General features: G+C 59.1%; 1 protein-coding gene across 3 annotated transcripts in view; it reads right to left on the bottom strand.

Moving 5' to 3' along the window:
• NACC2 (NACC family member 2) overlaps positions 1-23,621 on the bottom strand; it is a 66,735-nt gene extending 43,114 nt beyond the window's left edge. For all 3 annotated transcript variants that reach the window (XM_042913587.1, XM_042913589.1, XM_042913590.1), the window contains exon 1: positions 23,537-23,621. The gene's annotated coding sequence lies outside the window, so the exon portion shown is untranslated. The remainder of the gene's footprint in view (positions 1-23,536) is intronic.
• Between the last annotated feature and the right edge of the window lie 204 nt (positions 23,622-23,825).

Genomic DNA, 23,825 nt, shown 5'->3' with positions numbered 1-23,825 from the left:
GGCATAGAATTTCTTTCTGCGAAATTCTTTCAGAATTTTCTTTCTGAAAATGTCCTAAAATTGACTGTGATGATGGGTGCACAACTCCAAGTAGACTAAAGACCACTGGATTGTGTGCCTACAAGTGACCTGTATGGTGTGTGAACTATATCTCAATAAACCTTTCTTTCAAAGAGAAAAAAATTACAGATCCGCCAAAATGAAATTTTAAATGACAAGAGACCCACAGGAAGGTGTTGGGGGGGAGTACAGAGAAAGAAACAAAAAGACAAACAGAATCGAAAAATAAAATGGCAGACTGAAGCCCTGGCATACCAAATGTAAATGGCCTAAATATACCAATTAAAAGACAGAGATTGGCAGAGTAGATGAAAACACAGGACCCAATTATAAGTGGTCCATAAGAAATCCACTTTCAAACATAATGATACAGATAATTTAAAAAAAACAGGAAAAGGTAAATCATGCAAACATAATCAAAAGAAAACGGGAGCTGCTATATTAATATCAAGTAAAGTAGATTTACGGGAGCAAAGGAAATTATCAGAGACAAAGAAAGACATTTCACAAGGACCAAAGAGTCAACCCACCCAGAAGGCACAGAAGTACTCAAAGTATCTGTACCAGAAACAGAACAGCTAAATGTATGAAGCACAAATGGACAGAACTTAAAAGACAGAGACAAATCCACCATCGCACCCGGGGACTTGGACAACCTTCTGTCGACAGAGCAAAAGTACAGAGAGAGCCAAAGTCAACTAACAGGATCTGATCAGCACTCGCAGAGCTGTCCATCCGACAGCAGCAGAATACACACTCTTTTCAAGTGTCCGTGGAACCCACAGCAAGACAAGCAATATCCTGGAAATAAACGTCAAGAAATTTGAAAGAACTGAAATCATTCAGGGTGTGTTTTTCCACCACTATGAAATCAAGTTAGACATCAATAATCTAAAGTAACAAGGAAATCTCCAAACACTTGGAAATATTAGCAACACCCCTCTAAGTCACCCACGTGTCAGAAGAAGTCTTCAGGAAATCAAGTGAATGAAAAGGAAAATACAACATATCCAAACCTGTGGGACACTACTTAAGAGCGGAGAGGAAAATTTATAGCTTATACTAAATACTTGTAGTAGGAAAAATTTCAAATCAATAACCTTAAGCTCTCATCTCAAGAACGTAGAAAAAGAAGCAAAATAAACTGAAAAGAAATAACGAGGAGGGCAGAAATCAATCAAATTGAAAATATAAAAAAAAAATAGAGAAAAAAATCAATGAAACAGAATTGGTTCTTTAAAAAAATTTTTTTTACATTTATTTGTATTACATACATTTACGTTTATTTACATAAACGAACCGCGAGATCATGACCTGAGCCGGTCGTAAGCTTAACCGAGCCACCCAGGCGCCCCAAGAATTGGTTCTTTTAAAAGATCAATGAAAGTGACAAACTTCTATCATGACTGACAAGAAAAAGAGAGAGAAGACAAATTAATCACCAGTATCAGAAACGAAGCAAGGGATATCACTACAGACCCTTCAGATGAAAAAGAATAATACGGACAACTTTCTGCACATAAGCCTGACAACATAAATTAAATAACCAATTCCTAAGGGGAAAAACCTACCACAATTCACCTAATATGAAACAGGGCATTTGAATAGCCTTCTAACTATTCAGGAAATGGAATTTGTAACTTTAAAAATTCTCAAAAGAGAAATCTCCAAGCCCAGATGGTTTCCCTGGAGAATTCTACCAAACATTGAAAGGCGGATTGACACCACTTGCACACAATCTTTTCCAGGAAACAGAAGAGGAAGGAATACTTCCCAATTCACTCACGAAGCTAGTATTACCCTGATATGAAAACCAAAGGTGGCACAAAAAAGAAAACTGCACACCGATGTTCCTTGTAATACAGATGCAAGATCCTGAACAAGATATGAATGGAATTCAACAACATATAAATAAAATCAGGGGCGCCTGGGTGGCTCGGTCGGTGAAGTGTCCGACTTCAGCTCAGGTCATGATCTCATAGTCCGTGAGTTCGAGCCCCGCGTCGGGCTCTGTGCTGACAGCTCAGAGCCTGGAGCCTGCTTCCCATTCTGTGTCTCCCTCTCTCTCTGCCCCTCCCCTGCTCATGCTCTGTCTCCGTCTCAAAAATAAATAAAAATGTTAAAAAATAATAATAAAATAAAATCATACGCCACGACCGAGTGGGATTTATTCCAGGGAGGCAAGTCAGATTCAACATTTTAAAATCAATCAATGTAGGGGCGCCTGGGTGGCTCAGTCGGTTGAGCGTCCAACTTCGGCTCCAGTCATGATCTCACAGTCTGTTAGTTCGAGCCCCACGTCGGGCTCTGTGCTGACAGCTCAGAGCCTGGAGCCTGCTTTGGATTCTGTGTCTCCCTCTCTCTCTGTTCCTCCCCTGCTTGTGATCTGACTCTGTCTCAAAAATAAAAACATTAAAAAAAATTTAAAAAAAAAATAATAACATCAATCAATGTAACCCACTATCACCAGACTAATGAAGAAAAATCACATGAACGTACCATTCAATGCAGAAGTATTTGACAACAGTCAACATCCACCCACGATAAAAACTCTCAGAGAACTTCTTCAACTTGATCAAAAAGCATCTACAAAAATCTTACAGCTGATGCTTTCTCCTTAAGATGGGGAATATGGCAAGGACATCCTCCTCACCATTGTTACTCAACACAGTGCAATAAGGCAAGAAAATGCATACAGATTAGAGAGGAAGAAATTAAAAAAGCTGTCCCTATTTGCTGATGACAGGATTGTCTACATAGAAAATCCCAGGGAATCCACCAAAAAAACCTTCTAGAATAAGTGAGTCTATCAAGGTCACAGGATACAAGATAAACAACTGTGTTTCTATATACAATCAATTACCAAGATGATACTACGATCATTCAGAAAAATCTATATGTAAGGGGTGCCTGGCTGGCTCAGTTGGTAGAGCGTGAAATGGATCTCAAAGTTGTGAGTTCCAGATCCACACTGGGGGTAGGGTTTACTAAACAAAACAAACCAAACAGACAAACAAACAAACAAACAACAGTCGCGTCTGGGTGGCTCAGTAGGTTAAGTGTCTGACTTCGGCTCAGGTCATGATCTCATGACTTGTTGGTTCAAGCCCCGTGTCAGGCTCTGTGCTGACAGCTCACAGCCTGGTGCCTACTTTGGATTCTGTGTCTTCCTCTCTCTCTGCCCCTCCCCTGCTTGCACTCTGTCTCTTTCTCTCTCTCAAAAATAAACATTAAAAAAAATCCACACAGGTAGGGGCTCCAGTACGGCTCAGTCTGTTAAGCATCCAACTCTTGGTTTCCGCTCAGGTCATGATCTCATGGCTCATGAAATTGAGCCCTGCATTGGGCTCTATGCACTGATAGCATGAAGCCTGCTTGGGATTCTCTCTGTCTCCCCCTCTCTGCCACTCCCCTGCTCATTCTCTCCCTCTCCCTCTCTCTCAAAAATAAATAAACTTTTAAAAAACTACACAAAAACATAAACAAAAACAAAAGATGCACAGGACTTGTATGCTGAAAACTACAAAATGCTGATGAAAGAAATCTATATCTAAATAAATGGAGAGACATACCATGTTCATGGATGGAAAGATGACACAAGAAAGATTCTCCCCAAAGAATTCTCCCCAAATTTATACACAATTATTAACACAATCCTACCAAAATTCCAGCATATTTTTTTATAGATATAGACAAGATTGACCAAAAATGTATTATCAAAAGGCAAGGAACTAAAATAGGTGAGAGAATTTTTAAGAGGAATTCAGTGGAAGAAACCAACCCGCCTGATATAAAGACTTTCCAGACAGCTATAGGGACTAAGACAGCATGACTGACAGATCAATAACAGAATAGAGAACCCTGAAAAAGACCCACAGTTATGTCCACGTAACTTTTTATAAAGATGCAAAAGCAATTCAGTAAAGGACAGTCAGCCTTTTCAGCAAACAGTGCTTGAGCCAGTGCATATCCAGAGGCAAACAAAATGAACCTCGACCTCACACTGTGTACAAACTTAATCCAAAAGAGATTGAGAACCTACATGTGTGATGTAGAACTAGAAAAAAGGACAGGAGAATTAACTTCAGAATCTAGGGCTAGACACAACATTCTTCCCTAAGCAAAAACTCATAAACTTGACTTTATCAAAATTTTAAACTTTTGCTCGTCAAAAGACCCTGTTAGGAAGACGGAAAGACCGGCTGGGAGAAAATACTTGCAAAGCACATGGACGACCAAGGGTTAGTATACAGGCTACATAAAGAAGCCCCACATGTCAACAGTAAAACACAGTCCAATTAGAAAATCAGCAAAAGGAGCGCTTGGGGGTGCTCAGTCGGTTAAGGATCCAACTCTCGGTTTCGGCTCAGGTCGTGATCTCCCGGTTCGTGAGTTCGAGCCCCGTGACGAGCCTGGTGTTCACAGTGCAGAGCCTGCTTGGGATTCTCTCTCTCCCCTCCACTGCTCGCTCTCGTTCTCTCTCAAAATTAATACGATTTAAAACAAATCAGCAAAAGACACGGAGACGTTTCACCAAAGAGCACATATAGGTGGCAAACAGGCACACGAAAGATGTTCCCCGCCATCAGCCATCAGGAAACGCAAATTAACGCCACTACGAGATGGGCCACAAACTTATTAGAACGGCTACAGCCCCAACAGCAGCAACACCAAATGCCGGTGACGGAGGGGGACGATGGATCACTTACAGAAGAGACCAGGGTGGTGGCTGTCAGAGGCTACGGGGTGGGGGTGGGAGGGGCCCCGGGGGGCCTGTGGAGGGTGCACTGGGTCTCTCGGTAGTGCCACCTGGTCCAGTAACAGCTGTACTGAGATACCACAAAATCCAGCGGTTCCCTTTTATGAGCAAATAACCTTCCCTACAGGGACGCACCACTTTGTTTTTCCGTTCATTCTGTACGATCCACAACTGCTCGTGAACCTAGGATTATCTCCAAATACAAAGTTAAAACGAAAACCAAAAAGCGTCAGCGTGTCAACATAAGATATCCCAAATCCTCGCTCACTGTAACACGCCATGCGAACATTAAACGGAACGAGCAGCATTCAGGTAGCTCTGCGTGATCAGTCAGCACGTGATGGAAACAGTGTTCGGACAGCAGGTACTTTACTCATCTGTCCTCATCACAGATCAGAGGAACACGCTCCCGGCCACTCTGACAAGGTGTGGCAGGCACACGCGTGTGTAGGACAGGCAGGCCCCCATCGCCTTCCACTCGCAGCCCTCTCTGTCAGAGAGAAGTTAGTCACCCCCTTCCAAAGACATAACAACAGGGGACAAAGAAGTGTGACTACAGGTCCAAGAATATCAAAGGGCGTCTTCTGTCACCAAGGGGAAAAGAGGTATTTTGTCTTAGAGGGAAATGGCTGTTTGTCCCAGCGTGCGGAAGGGGATGGCTCTGTCGATCAAGCATCTGACGCCGGCTCAGGTCACGACCTCACGGTTCCCAAGTTCGAGCCCCCCATCGGGCTCTCTGCTCTCAGAGCCCAGAGCCTGCTTCAGATCCTCTGTCCCCTCTCTCCCTGCCCCTCCCCTGCTCACGCACTCTCGCTCTCTCTCAAAAATACATAAACTTAAAAAAAAGCACCTAAAACTTCAAACGGACATATGGGAAACTGTAGGAGGTTTGCACAAAGTGATCTTTATTTCTCTTGCTTTGTAATACCTGTAAGTAGGGGCGCCTGGGTGGCTCAGTCGGTTGAACGTCCGACTCCGGCTCAGGTCATGATCTCACGTCTTGTGGGTTCGAGCCCCGCGTCGGGCTCTGTGCTGACGGCTCGGAGCCTGGAGCCCGCTTCGGATTCTGTCTCCCCCTCTCTGTGCCCCTCCCTTGCTCACCTTCTGTGTCTCTCCGTCTCTCAATAATAAATAAATGTTAAAAAATAAAAAAATTCAAGTTCTTCACTCCCAAAGCAGTGGCGTTTCCTCGCAAAGGCGTTCCTGATTTCCGAGACTATAATTATTCGATTAACAAGCACCCGGGCGAAAGCCAGGCGTCGTCCCACCGTGGAATGTTCATCTCTTCCGATGGCATCTCGTCTTCTCCTGACTCTCCAGCCCGGTAGTTTCCCGGGGGCCCGCGGCCTCGGGCGTGTGAGTCGGGGCACGCGGGGTTTACCGCGGCGCCGGGACGTCCCCACCGCACCTCCAGAACCGCCCCGGAGGCGGCCTCGGCTGCCCAGCCAGAGGCCTCCAGGGTTAAGCTTGAACTGTCAAGGGCCATTCGTAGGAAGAGAATTCTCACACGTTCCCTTCCAGGAGACGGGTCTCTCCACACCGTCCATTTATGGTCTTCGTCTGGGGGAAAGAGCGATCACGGCCTCACGCGACGCTTCGGTTGCGTGCAGGGGTTAACCTCCTCTAGGCCGGCGCCGTAGGGCTCCCTGGGAGACCGCCCGGCCCTGTCTGGCCATCAGCAGGTGCCTTCTGCTGCCCGGAAGCTGCCGGCCAGACAGGGACGCTGGTGTCTCCCGAGGAGGCGTGCCGCACGGCTCACCCCCAGCAAGGGGACCCCGTGTCCAGGTGCCTTTCCTTGCGCGGAGGCGCGGGCCGCGGACCAAGGCCCCCACGGACCACGGTGGGTGGTGGCCGTGGGGCTCTGGGGCGGAAAACCCTTCCTCCCCCGGAGACCCACCGCCGGCCCTCTTTCTGTACACAGCGTGGCAACATTCCAAAGGGAACATTCTGTACATCGCGAGCGCCGTCTCCCTAGCCTCTCGGTTCAGAAGCAGAGACCTTTCTGGAGTCTCTTTCCCTTTCATGGCAGCGGAGCAGTCTGCAGTGCCCCCCCCCCCCGCCCCCCATGCCCCGACGGAGCTGCCTGGGCTGGTTGCGCAGCCGAGAAGGACCCCCGGCTCCTGTGATCTGGGTTGGGGGGGGGGAGAGCCGGTGTCCCCCGCGGTCGTCGAGGCCACTGGGGCCACCAGCCACACCCTCGCGCTCCCCCGCCGCGTCAGCCCTTAGATTGGTGCCCAAAAGGGGGGCAAATAGGGATTTCTGCGTAGTAGCAAAGGGAGCCCCGAAGGCTCTGGTCTTCCTGTCCTGTGGGACACCGAGCAATTCTGTGACCAACCGAACAACCAGACTCCAATACTCTTTCCTCGGCGACTAGAAACGCGCAGTTCCTCAATGCTCTTGCAACCGGCTTTCCTGTCCACACCACGGAATATTACTTAGCCTTAAAAAGGAGGCAAATCCCGACACCTGCTACAACCGGACGAACCTGGAGGACACCGTGCTGAGTGACGTCAGCCCGTCACGGGGGACACGTCCTGTAGGGGTGGATGCTCGCCGGAGGCCCTGGAGAGGAGTTGGAGCCACAGACACGGAGGGTGGGGGGGAGGGGGCCGGAGGCTGGGGCAGGGGAGGGTCCCAGGACAGAGTCCAGGCTGGGAAGGCGCACACGTTCTGGGGACGGAAGGGACGGCTGCACGACAGTGTGACTGTGCTTGACGCCCTTGAACTGTGCCCTTAAAAGCGGCTACGATGATAAATTTTATGTCACGTGTATTCTTCCATTAGAATTTTTTAAGTAATAATTTATCAGACCTCCGTGTGAAGGGTGCGAGAGTCAAATGTCAGGAACAGAAGAGAAACGTGACCTTTGGCGGAAGGATTCCAAGGAGGACACCAACAGCAGCGGCCATAAAGGGCATTGTTGGCAAACTGTACCAACCAATTTTCTCACTGAAATCGAGAATTCAAAAGATCAGCGCCAAGAAAAAAAAAGACAAGGAGGACGGAGAGATATTTACAATACCTGTAAAGCAAATTTGTGTGGTCAGGACCTTGAAAGAATTCTACAAGCCAATCAAGAAAAGGACAACTCAGCTGGGAGGGAGGGAAAAGCTGAGAACAGGCACTCAGGGGACAGCATCCAAAGGCACCGGAGAAGGAGGGAGGATTAGTCACCAGGGAGACGAAGCAGAGCCTCCAAGGGGAGGGAGGGGCCGGGGTGGGGGGCCAGCTACCTGTACCCCCCCTCCCCCGGGCTCACCCCCCACACACCAGGTCGTTCGGCAGAGGCCGTGTGTCTGCGCCCCGCAGCAGAACTGACCCCAGAGCCCATGACAGATTAGATGCTGGAAACATGGGGAGCGCCCCCCCCCAAGGAACACCTGCCCACTAAGAACCTCTAGACAGCAGGTGCCACGGGGACTCAGGGACAGATGAAGGGAGCCTCGGCCCACTCCCTTACCTGGGATCCAACGGCACACCATCCAGGTGCTAGGAGCTCGGCTGGCGGGTGGGCCGGGGGGAGGGGGGGGAAGAGGTCTGGGGGGTGACACTTTGGCCCTGTCCACCTGCACCCCGGTCACACACTGATGTGTCAGCTGCATGAAAACAGATCGAACTCTGCGCTTAGGATCATGCACATTCCTGTGAGCTGCACGGCCAGGTGAGCGACGAGTCCGAGACCTGACTGGTGAACTTAAACGCCTCTGTGCACTTCACTACCCAGAGGTGCGCTTTTTACGGGACAAAAACCAGGTAAGTGATGTCGCTCTATTAATAGCTTTCCGACGATGAAAATTTCCGCCACGTAGCTCAACAATCCACGCGCGGGTTTTTAAAAATAGTGTTGGCGGGCGGCACCGAGGCTGCGGGTGCACACCCACACCCTGTGCTGTAGCAGCGGCCCCCCCCCCCCCAGGACGGCCACCCCCTCGGCCTAGAGCTCCCAAGGCCTCAGAACCCCATCTCCACGGGAGAGTGGACATACAGGCGGGAGGCTAGAAAATCCCAGGTCTTGTCACAATGGTCGAAATGTCCGGGTGCTATGCAGCATTTTTATCCGAGCTTGCGAGAAATGCCATACCCCCCTTTTACAGGTAGGGAAACCGAGGGTCTGCGTGGGGAGCCAACTGGCTCGCTGGCCCAGGAACTTGACCTGCATCTCGAGAGTGGACATCAGGCCTCCTGGTGCAGACAGAACCCGGGGACCAAATGTTCCTGGGCCACAAGCCGCTGAGGGCACGTGCACCAAAGGGACCCACCCCAGTGCCGGAGAGCAAGGGGGACAAGGGTCCAGGCTCAGGGTCCTGGGCGTCGTCGGCCGCGTGGGGGCGGAGGCAGGTGGGGCCAGAGCCCCAACCCCGGGGCACAACCCCCCCACCAGCCCGGGCCCCTCCAGGGACAGGTGCCCGGGAGCCCCTGGGAGCAGCGAGGGAGCCGCAGGGGAGCCTGGGGGCTGACGCGCAGGACCACCATCCGTCCCAAAGCCGGGAGAGCCGGGGCCACTGCCGCCAGCCACAGCCACCGTCACCGTCACCGTCACCACACGCTGCAGCCGCTGCCGCACCTCTCTGATTCCCTAACGGTTCCCCGGGGAGCACTGAAGGTAAATATGTTAATTTGACTTCAATCACGGCTTTTTAAAACAAAGTGCACGCTCTATCGGTTTAGGGCACGGAACCTGAAAACTACTCACTCGAACGTCTGGGCATTCCATCCTGGGCAAGGACACTGACCACGAGGGGCCAAGGGGACGGCCGAGGGGGCACCAGGGGAGGCCGGCCCGCCAGCTCCCCCGTGAGATCAGCCCCCTGTGCCGCTGCCTGGCTGCTCACAGGGGACACTTCCCACCAGCACAAGGCTCGACTCGGGCCCATGCAGGGGGAGCAGGGCCCGCAGACCACGGGCTGCCCGGGACGCGCTTGGGACAACCCAGGACGGCCCGAGGCCTGCCCAGGTACGGCCTGGAGGAGGGACACCGGCCGCCCCTCCCGCCTCGGCTGGCACTGGAGCAAGCTTGGGAGTGAGCTTCCAGCAGCCACTGGGACGGAGGTGGCAGGCCAGGCCCACTCTAGAGCAGAGTCCGCTTGGGCCCCTCCTCCCTCCGTCGCCCGCGGGGCTCTATCCAGGGAAGCTGCGTGGCCGTGGCCGCCGGCCCTCCCCGAGTGTCAGCCCACTGCCCCGGAGTCTCAACAACAGCCATCAACTCTCCATTTGGTGCCTGGACCGCCCCCACCCCCACCCAGACGGCACAGAACTTAGCCAACAAAGGACACTTTGTGGTGCGCTCCTGCTTGTCCCATTCTGGGGGGCCGGAGGTACATCAGGTCAGGGGGCTCCTCTCCAGACACACGGGGGGCACTCTGACACCCCAGGCAGAAGGGGCCCGGGGAGAGGAGAGCAGCCAGACACCCGAGCTGGCGGCCAGCAGCCCCCACCCAGCAAAGCCCCCCAAGCAGCAGGCGGGCACCGCGGCCCCCAGACGGGGCATTTTGGGGTGACAGGGAGGGAAGTCAGTGACAGGCAAACAGACGGCCTTTCCAGCAGTGGCTCAAGAACAAGTAACCAGCCACACTGCTGTGTTGTTCATCACCGCAAGGACAGCGTTTCTGGGCCCCGGGGCCGCCCTCCCTGGCACGCAGCCACGAGCCCAGCCCCAGGAAGGCCCAGGCCGGACCCAGTGTGTGCAGTTCGTCCCAGCCACCTGAGCAGCAGGACAGGCCTGGGGACGGCCTAGGGAGGCCAGCCCCTCCCTGTGCCCTCCAGAAGGCCCGGGGATGGCTAACCCCGTGGGTGCCTGCTCCCATGAATGGAAGAGGCTGACCTAGAACACCACAGCCCAAGGTCAAGGATCAAGCAGTCTCGGGGAAAAGAAACAACATGTTCACACGTGTTCATATATCCCAGGGCCGACAAGGGACGTGGGAAAGGCTTCCCAAGGACAGACACCAAACCAAGCTCAGGACCAAGACGCCCACCTTGGGACCCTGCAGGATCCCAAGCCGCTGGAAACCCAGAGGGGAAAGAGGCCAGCCAGCTCCTCAGGGGCTCTGGCGGAGGCAGGACGGGGGTCAGCGGGCGAACCTGGCCCGCCCACATTAGCCAACAACCTGCAAACGTTGCCCCCGGGGCCACCTCGCCTGCCCCAGGAACTGGCGAGTGCCCCGTCCCCGCAGGGGTGGTCCAGATGCACGGGGTGAGGGTCCCGAGGCGTCGAGGCTCAGGCGTGCAGGGCGTCTGCATCCACCTCGGGCTCTAACCAATTCCCTCGTGAGGGTTCTTGGAAATCAGTGACTGTAATGTAATCACAGCTGCTGGGGCTCTGAACAAGCCCGCTCAGTGGCTCCGTTCGGTTATAATTATTATGAAAGCACAGTTAAGAAACAGCGAGGAGAAACGGAAACCTTCAGGAATACCCAACAGCCGGTGGAGGGGCGGCCCCACCTTGTGGCCATGCCCTCACCGGCCACCCCACCACCCCGCCCAGGACGAGGACACCCGGCCCCTTCCTGCTGGCCCCTCGTGGAGCCATCCCACCCCACCCTGACCCAGCTATAGCCACCTGGATATACCCGGTCCAGGCAACCGGGAGCGCCAGGGCGGGGCAGGGCTGCGAGGGCAGCCGGCGACCCCCTTGCCCAGGGGCCCTGCTGTCTTCACCCCAGCCCACCTGGAGCGGCCCCCTGGCACCCGCAGAAAACCATCAGCGGTGGGGGGGGGGGCAGTTATCCCTACACCCCCTCAGCTCTTGGACCCAACGCCTCCGGGCCTCATTTCCCTTCCACAAATTGAGGGGAGAATCAGATACTCTCCAGAGACCGTGGGTCCCGGCGTGACCCGCCAGCAGCTCAAAGCAAAACCATGACTGCCCAGCACCCCTGCAGGCAGGGGGAGGGGAGAGGAAGGGCTTCTCCTAAAGGGGCCACAGGGGTCCGACACAAGGAAGGCAGCCGGGAGTGCTGTCCCAAGCCTCGCGGCCTGGAGCTGGTGGCTGAACCTCTCGGGCACAGTTCACCGGCCTCCTCCTGGTGCCCGTGGACAGTACAGCGGCCTGACCCCTGGGGAAGGCTGACCCGCGAGCCTTCTGCCTGGGGGCGCCCTGAGTCACCCCAAACAAAACAGGAGCCAAGGAGAGGCCCCCCCCATCCGCCCCAGGCGGTGCCTCCCTGCCTGCAGGGTGACCCCACTCCTGGGGCCGCGGGTGGGAAGGCCTGGGCCTCCTGGACCCCCAGACACAGGCCCACGGCGCTCACTGCCGCTCAGCGGCCGGCGGGCCACCGCAGAGCCCGGGCCCCCACCCTTCTCCCCCTTGGGTGGGGCTGGCTCGCAGGGGTGTTTGCTTCCTTCTCCCCACAAAGAAAACCACGCATTTTCCAAGAGCGGCTGGTTTTCTCTTGCTAACTGTACCCTCACCCTCACGGATGGCCCACTTTACCACTAGGGTTTTGTGCTGACTGCCTCAATCCCATCAAGTTTTGGAGCAAGAGGAATGATCCCGTGTTTTCCAGCTGCAGTGACTCGGGCCCCATCTGACCCGTGCAGACACGACAGCGATCATGCCCATCTCCTCTGTCCCCACGAGTGTGCGGGCCTGGCCCTGGGCTGGAACCCCCCCGCGACACTCCTCTGCTCCGAGATGGAGCCACCCCGGGCGGGAGGTCAGAGGACCAGGGGGGCCCTACCCCAGCCCGGGGGACAAAGGGACATGTCCCTGCTCGGGGGGCCGGCTCTGCCGTTCCTTCCAAGGCCAGGGCTGGCAGAAGGAGGGGGCAGCAGTCGTGCAGAACGGGGAGCGGGGCCTTCACTCCTGTACTGGCTGAGGGTCCCCCCAAACCACATCCCCCCAAATCCCACCTCACAATGGGATCTCAGCCGAAACCAGCAGCAGATGCCAGGTTAAGAAGAGGCCTTACTGGGTTGAGGGTGAGCTCTATACCCAACAGCTGGTGTCCTTCTGAAAAGCAGGCGTGGACACATGGGACACACAGAGAGACAGGAGGGATGTGGTCGTGAGCTGAGGACGTCCGCAGCGGCCAGAGGCTGGGAGGGAGCACGGCCCGGTGACAGTCTGACCTCCGGACCCAGGCGGACACAGAGTCCTGCTGTTTGGACCCCGCCCCCCCCAAGCTCGTGGGCCTCTGTTCAGCAGCATCAGGACCCGCACACACCCGCCCCACCGACATCGACCTTGACCCCGGCTCGGAAGCAATGGGAACCCACTGGTTTTCCAACTTGGACAATGTCTGCCAAGAACGAGGGCGGCCAGGCGTGCTCTGAGTCCGGGACGCCTCCTCACTGCCCGCCACAGCCCCGCCAGCTCAGAGCCTCCAGACGCGGGGCCCCGAGGGGCCTGGCCGCTCACCCGCCTCCGGGAGCAGCTGGTCCCGACAGGACCACAGCGTCACCCACTCCGGCCCCCTGGGCCTGAGACCCAAACCCCCCACTGCACACAGGGTCCCGTGTGGCCCATCACTCCCCCCAGAGACACAGACAGACCCGGGCTGGGGGGCGTTGCGCGAACCTGGCCTGCGTTCCAGAGTCAAGGGCACAGGAGCCAGGGAAAGACCACAGAAGCTTCCAGACTAAAGGAGCCTAAAAGACACAATAAGACTGAAACACACGGAGCGCCTGGGTGGCTCAGTGGGTTACGCGTCCGACTTCGGCTCAGGTCACGATCTCGCAGTTCATGAGTTCGAGCCCCGCGTCGGGCTCTGTGCTGACAGCTCAGAGCCTGGAGCCTGCTTCCGATTCTGTGTCTCCCTCTCGCTCTGCCCCTGGCCCTGACTCTCTCAGGAATAAACAAACATTAAAACAAATTAAAAAAAAAAAAAAACCTCAACCACATAAGAGCATACCTACTCTCACAGCAGCATTATTCACAAAGCCAAGAAGCAGAAACGATCCAAGCATCCATCGACAGGCAAACGGAGAAGCAAGCGTGGTCGACCCGCCGTGGACCCGGCGTGGACCCCCCTCAGCCGTAGCTCGGCCGCGGATGCCCCCGGAGGACACGCGCTCCGTGAGAACGGCCAGACGCCAGGGACGAACGCCGTAGGATCCGCTCACCTGCGACCCTGGGGCGGCCGGACCCACGGACACAGAGAGGGGAGCTGGGGGCCGGGGGCTCCTATCTGCCCGACGAGCGGTCCCGGGACGGAGGGCGGCCACTCGCGGGGCGCCCCTGAACTGCACGCGTCAAACGCTCGGATGGTGGACGTGATGCTGTGTCGTTCAGCACAGTAAAGGAGGGAGGGGGAAGAAAATTCCAGACGCGGGGAGGGGATGAGGGGAGGGGACCGGTGGGACCGGGGGTGGGGGGGAGGGAGCCTGGGGGGGGGGGGGGTCCGTGTGTAACGGGGCAGAGTCCAGTCTGGGAAGACGGACGCGTTCTGGGGACGGACGGAGGGGGAGGGGGCGGCTGCCCGACAGCGTGAATGCACCTGACGCCCCTGAACTGTGCCCTTAAACTGGTTAAGATGGTAAGCTTTATACATATGGTAACTAGGATTTAAAAAAAATTTTTTTTAATGTTTTTATTTATTTTGGAAAAAGAGACAGAGTGTGAGCGGGCAAAGGGGCAGAGAGCGAGGGAGACACAGAATCCGAAGAAGGCTCCAGGCTCCGAGCTGTCGGCACAGAGCCCCACGCGGGGCTCGAACCCACAAACGGCGAGATCATGGCCTGAGCTGAAGTCGGACGCTCAACTGACTGAGCCCCCCAGGCGCCCCTAGGATTTTTTAAATTAAAACTTTAGGGATGGATGCCTGGGAGGTTCAGTCGGTCGAGTATCTAACTCTTGGTTTCAGCTCAGGTCATGATCTTGAGGTCCGTGGGTTCGAGCCCCACGTCGGGCTCTGCGGGTCGGCCCCAAGCCCAGCCAGTAAAAGCCTTCAGAAACGAGTCTCTGAATGTGGCCAGGACCCTCTAGGACCTTCTGAGCTGCAGCACGCCCAGCAGCTGGGGGAGGGGAAGGCAGAGGAGTGCCCCCAAACACCCCAGGGGCCTCCCAAGAAGAACTCGGGCCTATTCCCAAGGATGCTCGGCGGAGGGGACTTCCCATTTTCCTGGGTTATCGAGAACCTGACAAGGGACCCAGAGCAAAACCACGGGCCAGCCTCCCACAGCCTCGGGGCCCTCACTGCTGTGCTCCAGCCTGGCCCAGGTCGGTCTGCGTGGCTTGGAGCGATGTGGGGAGAGACCAGGGACCCTGCTCCTCCGCCAAGAAGCACCTGAGGCCCCCGTCACAGCTCTCCAGAGCCAGCCGCCTGCTTCTCGGGGTCCCGGGGCCCCTCAAGATCCGGGCTCGTGTGGTCCCGAAGGACAGCACAGCCTCTCGGCTCCCGTGGCCCGCAGCCGGGACGCTGTGGCCCTCCCACCTCCTCCGCTGCATCATTTCCCCTCATCAGCTTACTTTCCTTCTAGGGGGAGGAAGGAGGAGGCTCCGGGGGCCTCTAAGGTTTGGGATCCAGCACCCGGCCAGGCCCAGCCCCGAGGGCTCCTCTGGACGACACGCCTTTCCTTCCCTGGCCCTTCACATGACAGGGGCTGGCCAGCTAAACTGGGTTACAACAATTAACACAAATTCTGCCGCCTGTCCCAAAACTTACATAACCGCAGACACTGTGCCTCAGGAAACTTCCTCCGCCCATGGCCCCATTTCCTGCCCTCGACCCCGGGCTTTGGTCCTGGAAACAAAGCTGCTCCTAGATTCCCCAGCTGGTACTGGCCCTCCAGCCCTGCCAGCCAGTACTCGTCGGGGCAGCAGCCTCTGTCTGCCTGTCTGGCTGCCCACCCTCCCAGGCCAGCACAGGGCCAGCCCCCCACTTCCCAAACAGCACCCCCTCCCCTCCGGCACCAAGGGGTTTCTATGACCTCCGCACACCGGACAGCGTCCCCCCAGATTCAGGTCCACCCAGGACCTCAGAACGGGACCTTACTTGGAGTCTGGGTCTTTGCAGATGTGATCGGTTAAGGACCGAGACGAGACCGCCTGGGTTGAGGGCGGGCCCCGCATCCCGTGACGGGTGTCCTCGTACGAAGAGGGAAATTTGAACACAGACACAGAGAGGGAGGGCGGCCATGTGACAGCCGAGGCAGAGGTGGCAGGGACGGGTCTACAAGCCAAGGGACGCCAAGGACCTCCGGCACCACCAGACGCCGGGAGAGGCCAGGTTCTCCCCTGGAGCCTCCAGAAGGGGCCAGGCCTGCCCCCTCCTTGACTTTGAACCTGCGGCCTCAGAACGGCAGAGGGGATACATTTCTGTCCTTTGAAGCCACTAGCTTTATGGTCACTTGTTGCCTGGGCTCACACAGCCTGCGCCCTCCCTGCCTGTTGGCAAATATCACTGCTCTCCCGGGGCGGACAGACCCCATGGGGCGCCCCAGAGCAGCAGTCACAAAACGGAGGGGGGCACCACAGAGGGGAAGGAGCTTGGCAGGGAAGAGAGCAGCACCGCCTCATCACGGCCGGGTCACGGCACGCACCAGCACACTGGGGACGGCCCCCACCCTCCAGCGAGAGCGTCTGTGCGTGGAGCCCACGAGGCACCTTTCCGGGGCCATCTCGGTGACCAGAGAGTGGGCGGTGCCCCACTTCCGTTTCTCCTTCAAAGCTCTTCTCACTTGTGGGGAAACTGAGGCCCAGGGAGGCCACGGTAGCGCAGCACACAGTAAGGAACAGCGCTCAAAAATCCCGACATGAGACTCGCTCCGAACCTGGATTCTGCAGAAAGTGGCCGCTCGGCTGAGAACGGCCCCGAGTGGCCCCGACAGGATCGTGGGGATGGTCACGGCCCCGTCCAGTCCCAGCGGCCCCCAAAACCCTGTCCTCTTCCTGCCTGTGTGGCCCTGAGGGGGAGAGAGCCTCCCATCCACACGGGGGTGGGGGGGGGGGGGACGTGCGCTCGGTCCCAGGCTCCCTGGCCCTGCCCATATGTGACCACGTCCATGGGAAATGCAGGAGACCCGAGGTCTCCGGGGCACCACCAGCTTCCACGGTTGCCAGGCGGACCCTACTTCTGGGGACCCGTAAATGGGCTCTTCTGCCATGAGGGGTCACGGATCTGTACTCCACACTGGCCCCGCCCAACTTCTTCTAGACGGTGGGAGAGAGAGGACATTGGGAAGGGATCGCAAAGCCATGAAACTAGAGTCCCCCCGCCCCCCGTCAGGACCAGCTGGGGGCTGGTGACGGAGGGAGCCGTCCTCAGACTCTGGCCACCTCGCAGATCCACAGGCCGGCCACACGTCCCTCGAGGCCGCCCCAAGCCCCTCCTGCGAGCCGCAAAGCCGGTCAGGGTGACGGCCTAGAGCAGCCAGAGGCGGAGCCGGGTCTGTGACCTCAGTCCCTTCCTCGGGGACTCACCCGAACCCCAGAGGCCACCGCAGCAAACACCACCGGCTACCTGTAGTGGACGGGGACCTCAGGGAGGGCCCGGCCCCGGCACGGAGGCAACGCGAGCTCAGCAAACCTCACGGAGCCCGGCAGCAGCTTGGACGAGAGCCACGCCAAAGCCTCCACCGCGTCCACTCTGCCCCCGGCTCCCCGGGTCCCTCAGCGTCCCCACCCCCGCCACCCCCATGTGCCCCACGCCCATCCTGGGACAAGGTTCCCGGAGGAGCCAGCGGGCGATTTGCATAATATTCTTTGCAAGTTAATATCAGCCTCTGATAATGATCTCGGCATAGCGTGGAGCGCTGAGGCGGCTGTTACAACACTAAGTAATCATATTTTAAATTATGTTTCCCTTTATAGCAAGGTGTTGCAAAAACACACAGACATGAAATCTGTCTGTAGCAGCCCCACTGCCAAGCACCTGACCAGCTTCCCAGTGGCGGCTGTGACTGCAGCACCGGGGCCCGGGAAGCCCAGACACCAGGGGCCACACGTCACCCCCGGGGCCCCAGCCCCATCGTCACCGGGGCCAGGGGGCCCTTCCCGGCAGGGGCGCGTCTACACGGGGTCGTTCACGGGGCACCTACCGCCCACTCTTGCCGGGGGTCCCGACTGCCCTGGCAGGCTCTCCCTTCCCACCTTCCCCGGCCCCGGCCTCACGCTGGAGACCCCAGTGCCCCGGGGGGGGAGGGGGGCCAGACTTCATGGGATCACAGGCAATACACAAGCCTAAGAACTCAAAAGTCTAGGCTTTGGTGCCACAGGCCCTTCTAAGGTTGCGGCCTGGCCAGGGTCACCCGTCACCCCTCACCCAGCGTGCGGGCAGGTGGGCTTGTCCTAGACTGTCGCACCTCCGTACCCCAGATGCAGCCCGTGGTGCCTCCGACAGCCCGGGGGGCCGAACGTCATGGGCGACCCGGTGCCTGAGGGGGGATGGCGAGGGCCCGAACAGACGCGGCCCCTGGGGCGGCCGTGGGGGGGCGCCGGGAGCCGCAGGGGCGTCTGCCCTGCTCAGAAGGGGACCCCCACAGAAGAGGCCACGTGCCCCCTGCTCTCCTCTCCTTTCATCTGGGAGCGGGGGCCACCACTCAACCTTTATTTTCTTAAAAGCTTTTTTTTTTCTTTTTTATTAAAAAAAATCCAATTATAGCACAAATCTCTCAGCAGGGGTCAGTGTGAAATAAGAATGGCCAGAGTTAATGGACATGACACAGGCAAGATTAATGCCTAAAGGGCTTCGTAAGTTGTATGATGCAGATTTCATTAACATTTTAATTGTAATGTATCTTTTTAATCTTCCCTCTCTAATGGCTTTATATCCAAAAACAGGGAAGAAAAAACTGCTGACGACAACAAAAAGTATCAATATACAAAATTTAACAAAGGCGCTTAGCAGCGCAATGGAAACTAAATTAAATGAGCAAAACTATGTTAACATTGTGATTTTTCTAACGGCACAAAAGTCAGGAATGCGGCAAAGGCGGTTACTTCTCCCTTCTTGGCACAGAGACAGCGGGGCAGCAGCCGCGGGCGCAGGTACCGCTGAGACCCGGACCCTTCTGCTCCTGACCCGCAGGCCGGGGCAGCACCCACAGTCCAGACTGCCGGCCGCGTCCAGGAGCCGGAGGGACGGAGGAGGGACGCACCGTCCAGAGGACACCAGCCATCAGGGCGGAAGGCCCCCGCTGATGTGTGGAAGGGGAGGGGACATCTAGGGACATCACCGTAACACGGCGGGCATTTTGCGGGGCAAAAGCTGGGGTGGCGGATAAGCGGGCATCCGGCCCCCAACACCCACAGCGAGGGACCCGGGCAGTCCTGGCCAGCCGGCTCCAGCTCTCAAAGAGAGCGAGCGTTTCCACAAATACACCTGCTTCTGACTACCGAGGGCCCTGCAGATTTTTATTTTCAATCAACAAACACTCAGAGTCCCAAGCCTGTCGCCTGTGGCTCTATCTGATGGCTTGCGCCCCCCTCCCCGACGTGCCTTTTCTCTGCAACAGCCCCCACACCGTGCCTCCCTCGGGGACCTGCTGGCTGGGCCTGGGGGCCGGCCAGCCCAGGGCCCGGGACACAGTGCTGCGGTCCTGCTGATTGCTCAAACCCAGTGACTATATATGGGCACTTTCAGGCCTCTGCGGTCTCCGCCCCCGACCTGCCCGCTTCCCAGGCACACAGGCAGGCGCTAGGCGGGGCCCATCCATGGCCATGTGCCCTCCTGGATGCCAGGGCCCAGGGCCGAGGGGGAGGGGGAGATTCCTTCAGAGACCCAGAGCCAGCCTCTCCTCCCCCCCTGGGACCAGAGAACAACGCCTCGGAGGAAAGTATGTCTGTGCCCTCCCTGGAGACTGAGAAGCAGCCTCCCCTTAAAGGGCCATGTGCTTCTCACTGGCTGCGGCCCACTCACAGGGAGGGGGCATCCCGGGAGGGCCTCCAGGCTGGGCCCGACCTGCACAGAGGCCCCAGGCCGGCCCGCTCACCTTCAGCCTCCAAGCAAACAAGGAAGCTACCGCTCAGGATTGGAACTCACAGGCCAGGGTGGGGCTCAGAGAGGCCGAGTTACGCATCCAAGGTCACACAGCTCCAGGCGGGATGAGACCTGGGAGGGACCCCGGAGTTCGCGCTCACAACCGCTCCCCCTTCCTGAACCCAGGCCAGGGAGGGGCCCGGAGAGCCCAGGGTCACGGTCAGAGCCCCTCCATCCATTCCCCCGCTCAGATGTGCTCCCGCCGCCCTTGTCCTCAAGGGCACTGCCCCACTCTGAAGATGCTAACCACAGAGGCGGCCACCAGGGAGCCCCACTCCAAAGTCCACGTCCCCAACATCAACGGCTGCCACTTCCAGCCACCTCTGCGTCCGCCCCCTCCCCCCCACGGGCCGCCAGGCCCTCGCCCACGGGGCCCACTTCCAGAACCCAGCACTTGAAAGGCCAGAGGCCACCGTGGAGGAGGAGGCCCAGCTCCCAGCAAGCAGCAGCTGCAGGTGGCACAGGAGGGAGCCGTGGGCAGCCCGGAACCAGTGTCCACAGAGCCCGAGGCCAGGCCTGGTGAGAGTAAGCACTTGCGAAAAGAGAAGCAGAGACGGCCAGGATCCCTGCCCTGCCCTGCCCTGCAGGCGAGCCTCTGGCCTCACCAAGCTGAATGCTCTCCCCGGCCTGCAGCCAGGTCCCCTGGAGCCCAGGTCCAAGTCGGGGGAGGACGCGACCCTTCAGGCACACCCGAGGTGGCAGCAGGTCACGGTGTGGGGTCCGCACATCTCTGAACTGAGGCGGACACACAGACAGCTGACCGGAGCCCCCTGCTCATCAAGAGGGCACGAGGGAGGGGAGCAGGCCAGGCAGGGCTGACGCGCGGTGCTGGACAGGGGCTCCGGGGGGGCCCGGGGCCCGGCCTGGCCTGGGCAGAGGAGAGGCCCACAGGAGCCAGCCCTGCACAGGCCCTGTGCCCACTCCCCGGCCCCGGGGCAGACCCCTCACCCAACCAGACTTTACAAGCCCCCAAAAGTGGGGCCGCCCAGAGCTGGAGAAGCTCAGGATCCAGCCAGGGACACCAGGGGCACCTGTTCCTGCCTTGGAACCACCCCCCCAACACGCAGTGGCACCACACCACAGGCTTTGCTCCCCTTCAAAAGACCAGGGCTGGAAGACCGGCCCCGGGTTCCTGAGCCCAGGGCACCCCTGAGGGACAGCAGCCTCGAGAACGAGCCAGGTAGCCAACAGGACTCTGAACCGAACGTCAGCTCGTCGCGTCCCACGAACCTAGTCGAACTTCCCAAGTATGCCCGTCACGCCGGGGTCTGTCAAAGGCCCTGGTTCCCGGGAAAACACGCGAGTGTGCCGGGGCGAGGGGCCGTGATCTGGGCTGCAGTCCACACGCGGACAGTTGGGCAGACACTCACCACGCTGCCCCCGGCCAGGGTGGCTTTGGCCACCCTATGGTCTCTCGGGACAACAGAACCCGGGCAGAGCCCAGGCAGGGGAGGCCAAGGTGAGCTGGAAGAGGGCCCATGGGGGCTGGGCCACGGCGGGAGGGGGGGGGGTGGTCTCAGGGCACTGACGCTCTCGCCCTCGTGGATGGCAGGTGCTGCCGCCCGTCAGGGGAAGCCCGGGGCCCGGCCTGGGCGGCCCATCCCCAACTCTGCACTCGGGGGAGCTCAGACCTCAGAGGCAGGGGTGTGGGGTGGAGCCCTGGGAACACTCCTTGCCACGGTTCTTATCCCCTGTCCCACCAGGGGTACGGGGCCCCCCTCAAGCCATGACGCAAGGCAGGCAGGACCCGAAGGCAAGGACGCACGAAGGGCCCGGCTCAGGGCTTGCCGTCACCCCTTCCGTGAGTACCTCGTGCTCGCTTTAGCTGGAAACCAGAGAAAGCTTTGAAGGATTTTGCCGGAAGTGACCCAGGAGTCCAGCCTCCCAGAGACGGCCTCTCTGGGCGCCCTGGCACACCCTCCAGCGGGTCCACAGTGACGATCCCGAGACACCCCCGTGCGGCCCGGTGCTCCCAGGTCAGGGGTGCGCCAGGAGTACGTGCTGCCCCCCTGCTCAGGAGGAGGCTCTAAACGGCTGCAGGAGAGAAGGGGCAAAGTCGCCCCAGGGTCAGCGTGGTGTCAGACGCCCCGTCCAGCCCGGCCTCTGCCCGGGCCGTGACCACCGACAGCAGGTCTCCGGCCACTGAGAGGTGACAAGTGATATCTTCTACCTGCGGGCTCCTTCCAGCAGCCTTCACGGAAGAACGCGGGGGCCCCACACCTCGCTCTCACCTCCTTCTATTTCCTTCACTCAGGCTCCAGCCAAGGTACCACCCAACCCTGGAATGACCCTATTGAAATGCCAACGGGCCTCCTGGGAGGGACGGGCACCACAGGGGGCCACAGGAGCAGGGACAAGGTGATTCGTTGGAAGGGGAAGGCAGTGCCCGCTGCCTGACCCTTTACCTAACTCCTTCCTGCCAGGCTGTTTCCTCACCTGCGAAACGGAGCCAATAACACAGCCTACCTCTCCTGGCGCCCTTGCCAGGCTTAAATGACAATAAGTGTGGAGAGCCACCTACCGCCATCACCTGGGCAAACTGGAGAGAGGGAGGGGAGTGGGGTCAGGGGCTCAAGAGGAGAGGAGGGGGGTGGGGAGTCAGGGGCGGCGAGAGGGAAGACCAGGGGAGAGACCCACACCAGCCCAGCCCAGCGCAGCCAGGCGCAGGAAGAGGAGGGTGGCTGACCGCTGCTGGCACAGTGGAGTGCTTGCGGGCTGCTCACAAAAAGCAGCCTTACGGGATGGTGGGCACACGGAGGGCAGAGAGGATGGCTGCCTCCAGCACCCCCCCCCTCCCAGGATGGGCTGGACTAGGACAGCCAGGGGACACACACAGCCAGGTGCCCAGTGAGTCCGAAGAATTACCACTGGAAAGAAGGCGCCCGACTGCCTATGCGCCCAAAACATCCCAGATCTAGAGGCCCCGGGGCGGGGGGGGGGGGGGGGGGGGGGGGGGGGGGGGGGGGGGGGGGGGGGAGGCAGTGGGAATGGTCTATAAAGCCAGCTCCAAGGGACCTACCACCGGCAAATCCACAGGTTTAATTAAAGGGCATCAGGACAGAGTTGGTAATCACCAGCCCCAAGACCAAACTTCTGAGAAGCCCGGAAGAGGGGACCCGGAGGTGACCTCTGACCTCATGCCACCCCCCCCACCCCCCACCCCCCCACACACACACATCAACGCGGCAGACTTCGGAAGAGCCTGGGTCGCCTGCCCGGGCCATGGGCGTGGGCAGCGGGCTCAGAGGTCACCTCTGAGCTTCCTGGATAAGGGGCTTGGGCGACAAGACCTCCGCTCCGCAGGGTGGGCGCAGCGGGTGACAGGTGCGAGCCCCCCCTCCCGGGGCAGCCGGCGCCCAGGTTCTCCCCAGGCTGGCGTCCGCACGGGGCAGGAACGGGGGTGCGGGGAGGGGGGGGATGGGGTGGGCGGGCAGGGGCGCCCGGGGAAAGGGGGCCCGCGGGGACCGGGAGGGAGAGGCGGCGGCCCGGCGGATGCGCAGCCGCGCGGCCGGCCTCGGACCCCGACCCCGGCCTCCACGCCGGGGCCGGAGGCCGGGCGGCCCGGGCGGCCCGGCGCGGGGGAGGCGCCCGGGGCCCCAGCTGGGCGCGGGCGCGGGCGCGGGCCGGCCGCCTCCCGGGCCGGGCCGCGCCGCCTCCCCCGGGCCGGGCGGGCGCGCCGCGCGAACTTGGGCTGCGGGCGGCCGGCGGGCACTGCGGCAGGGAGGCGGCCGGGCGCGCCGCGGAGTTTGCGGGAAGTGCGGCGGCGGCGAGCCGGCCGGCGGCGCCAAGTTGGGCGTACCTGCGGGCGCCCGGCCCGGTCCGGCCTGCGGCGGCAGGAAGTCTCGCGTCCCCGCGCTCCGGCTCACATGGACTTTCTCCGGCCTCGCCCAGCACCGGCCGCACCGCGGCGGGCGGGGCGCGGGGAGGCGCCGCGGGCCGTTTAAAGGGACAGCGCGCCGGCCGCGCGCGCGCACTCGCCGCCCCGGGGCGCGCCGCCCCGCCGCCAGGTGGGAGCCCGGGTGGGCGGGGGGAGGTGCCGGCGGGGGGAGGGGGCGCCGGGCGCGGGGTGGGAGTTGTCCCGGGGCGGG

This window comes from Panthera leo, chromosome D4, assembly GCF_018350215.1.
Source record: "Panthera leo isolate Ple1 chromosome D4, P.leo_Ple1_pat1.1, whole genome shotgun sequence".
NCBI classification, from domain to species: Eukaryota; Metazoa; Chordata; class Mammalia; order Carnivora; family Felidae; genus Panthera; species Panthera leo.
This window is presented reverse-complemented; position numbering and strand designations above follow the sequence as displayed.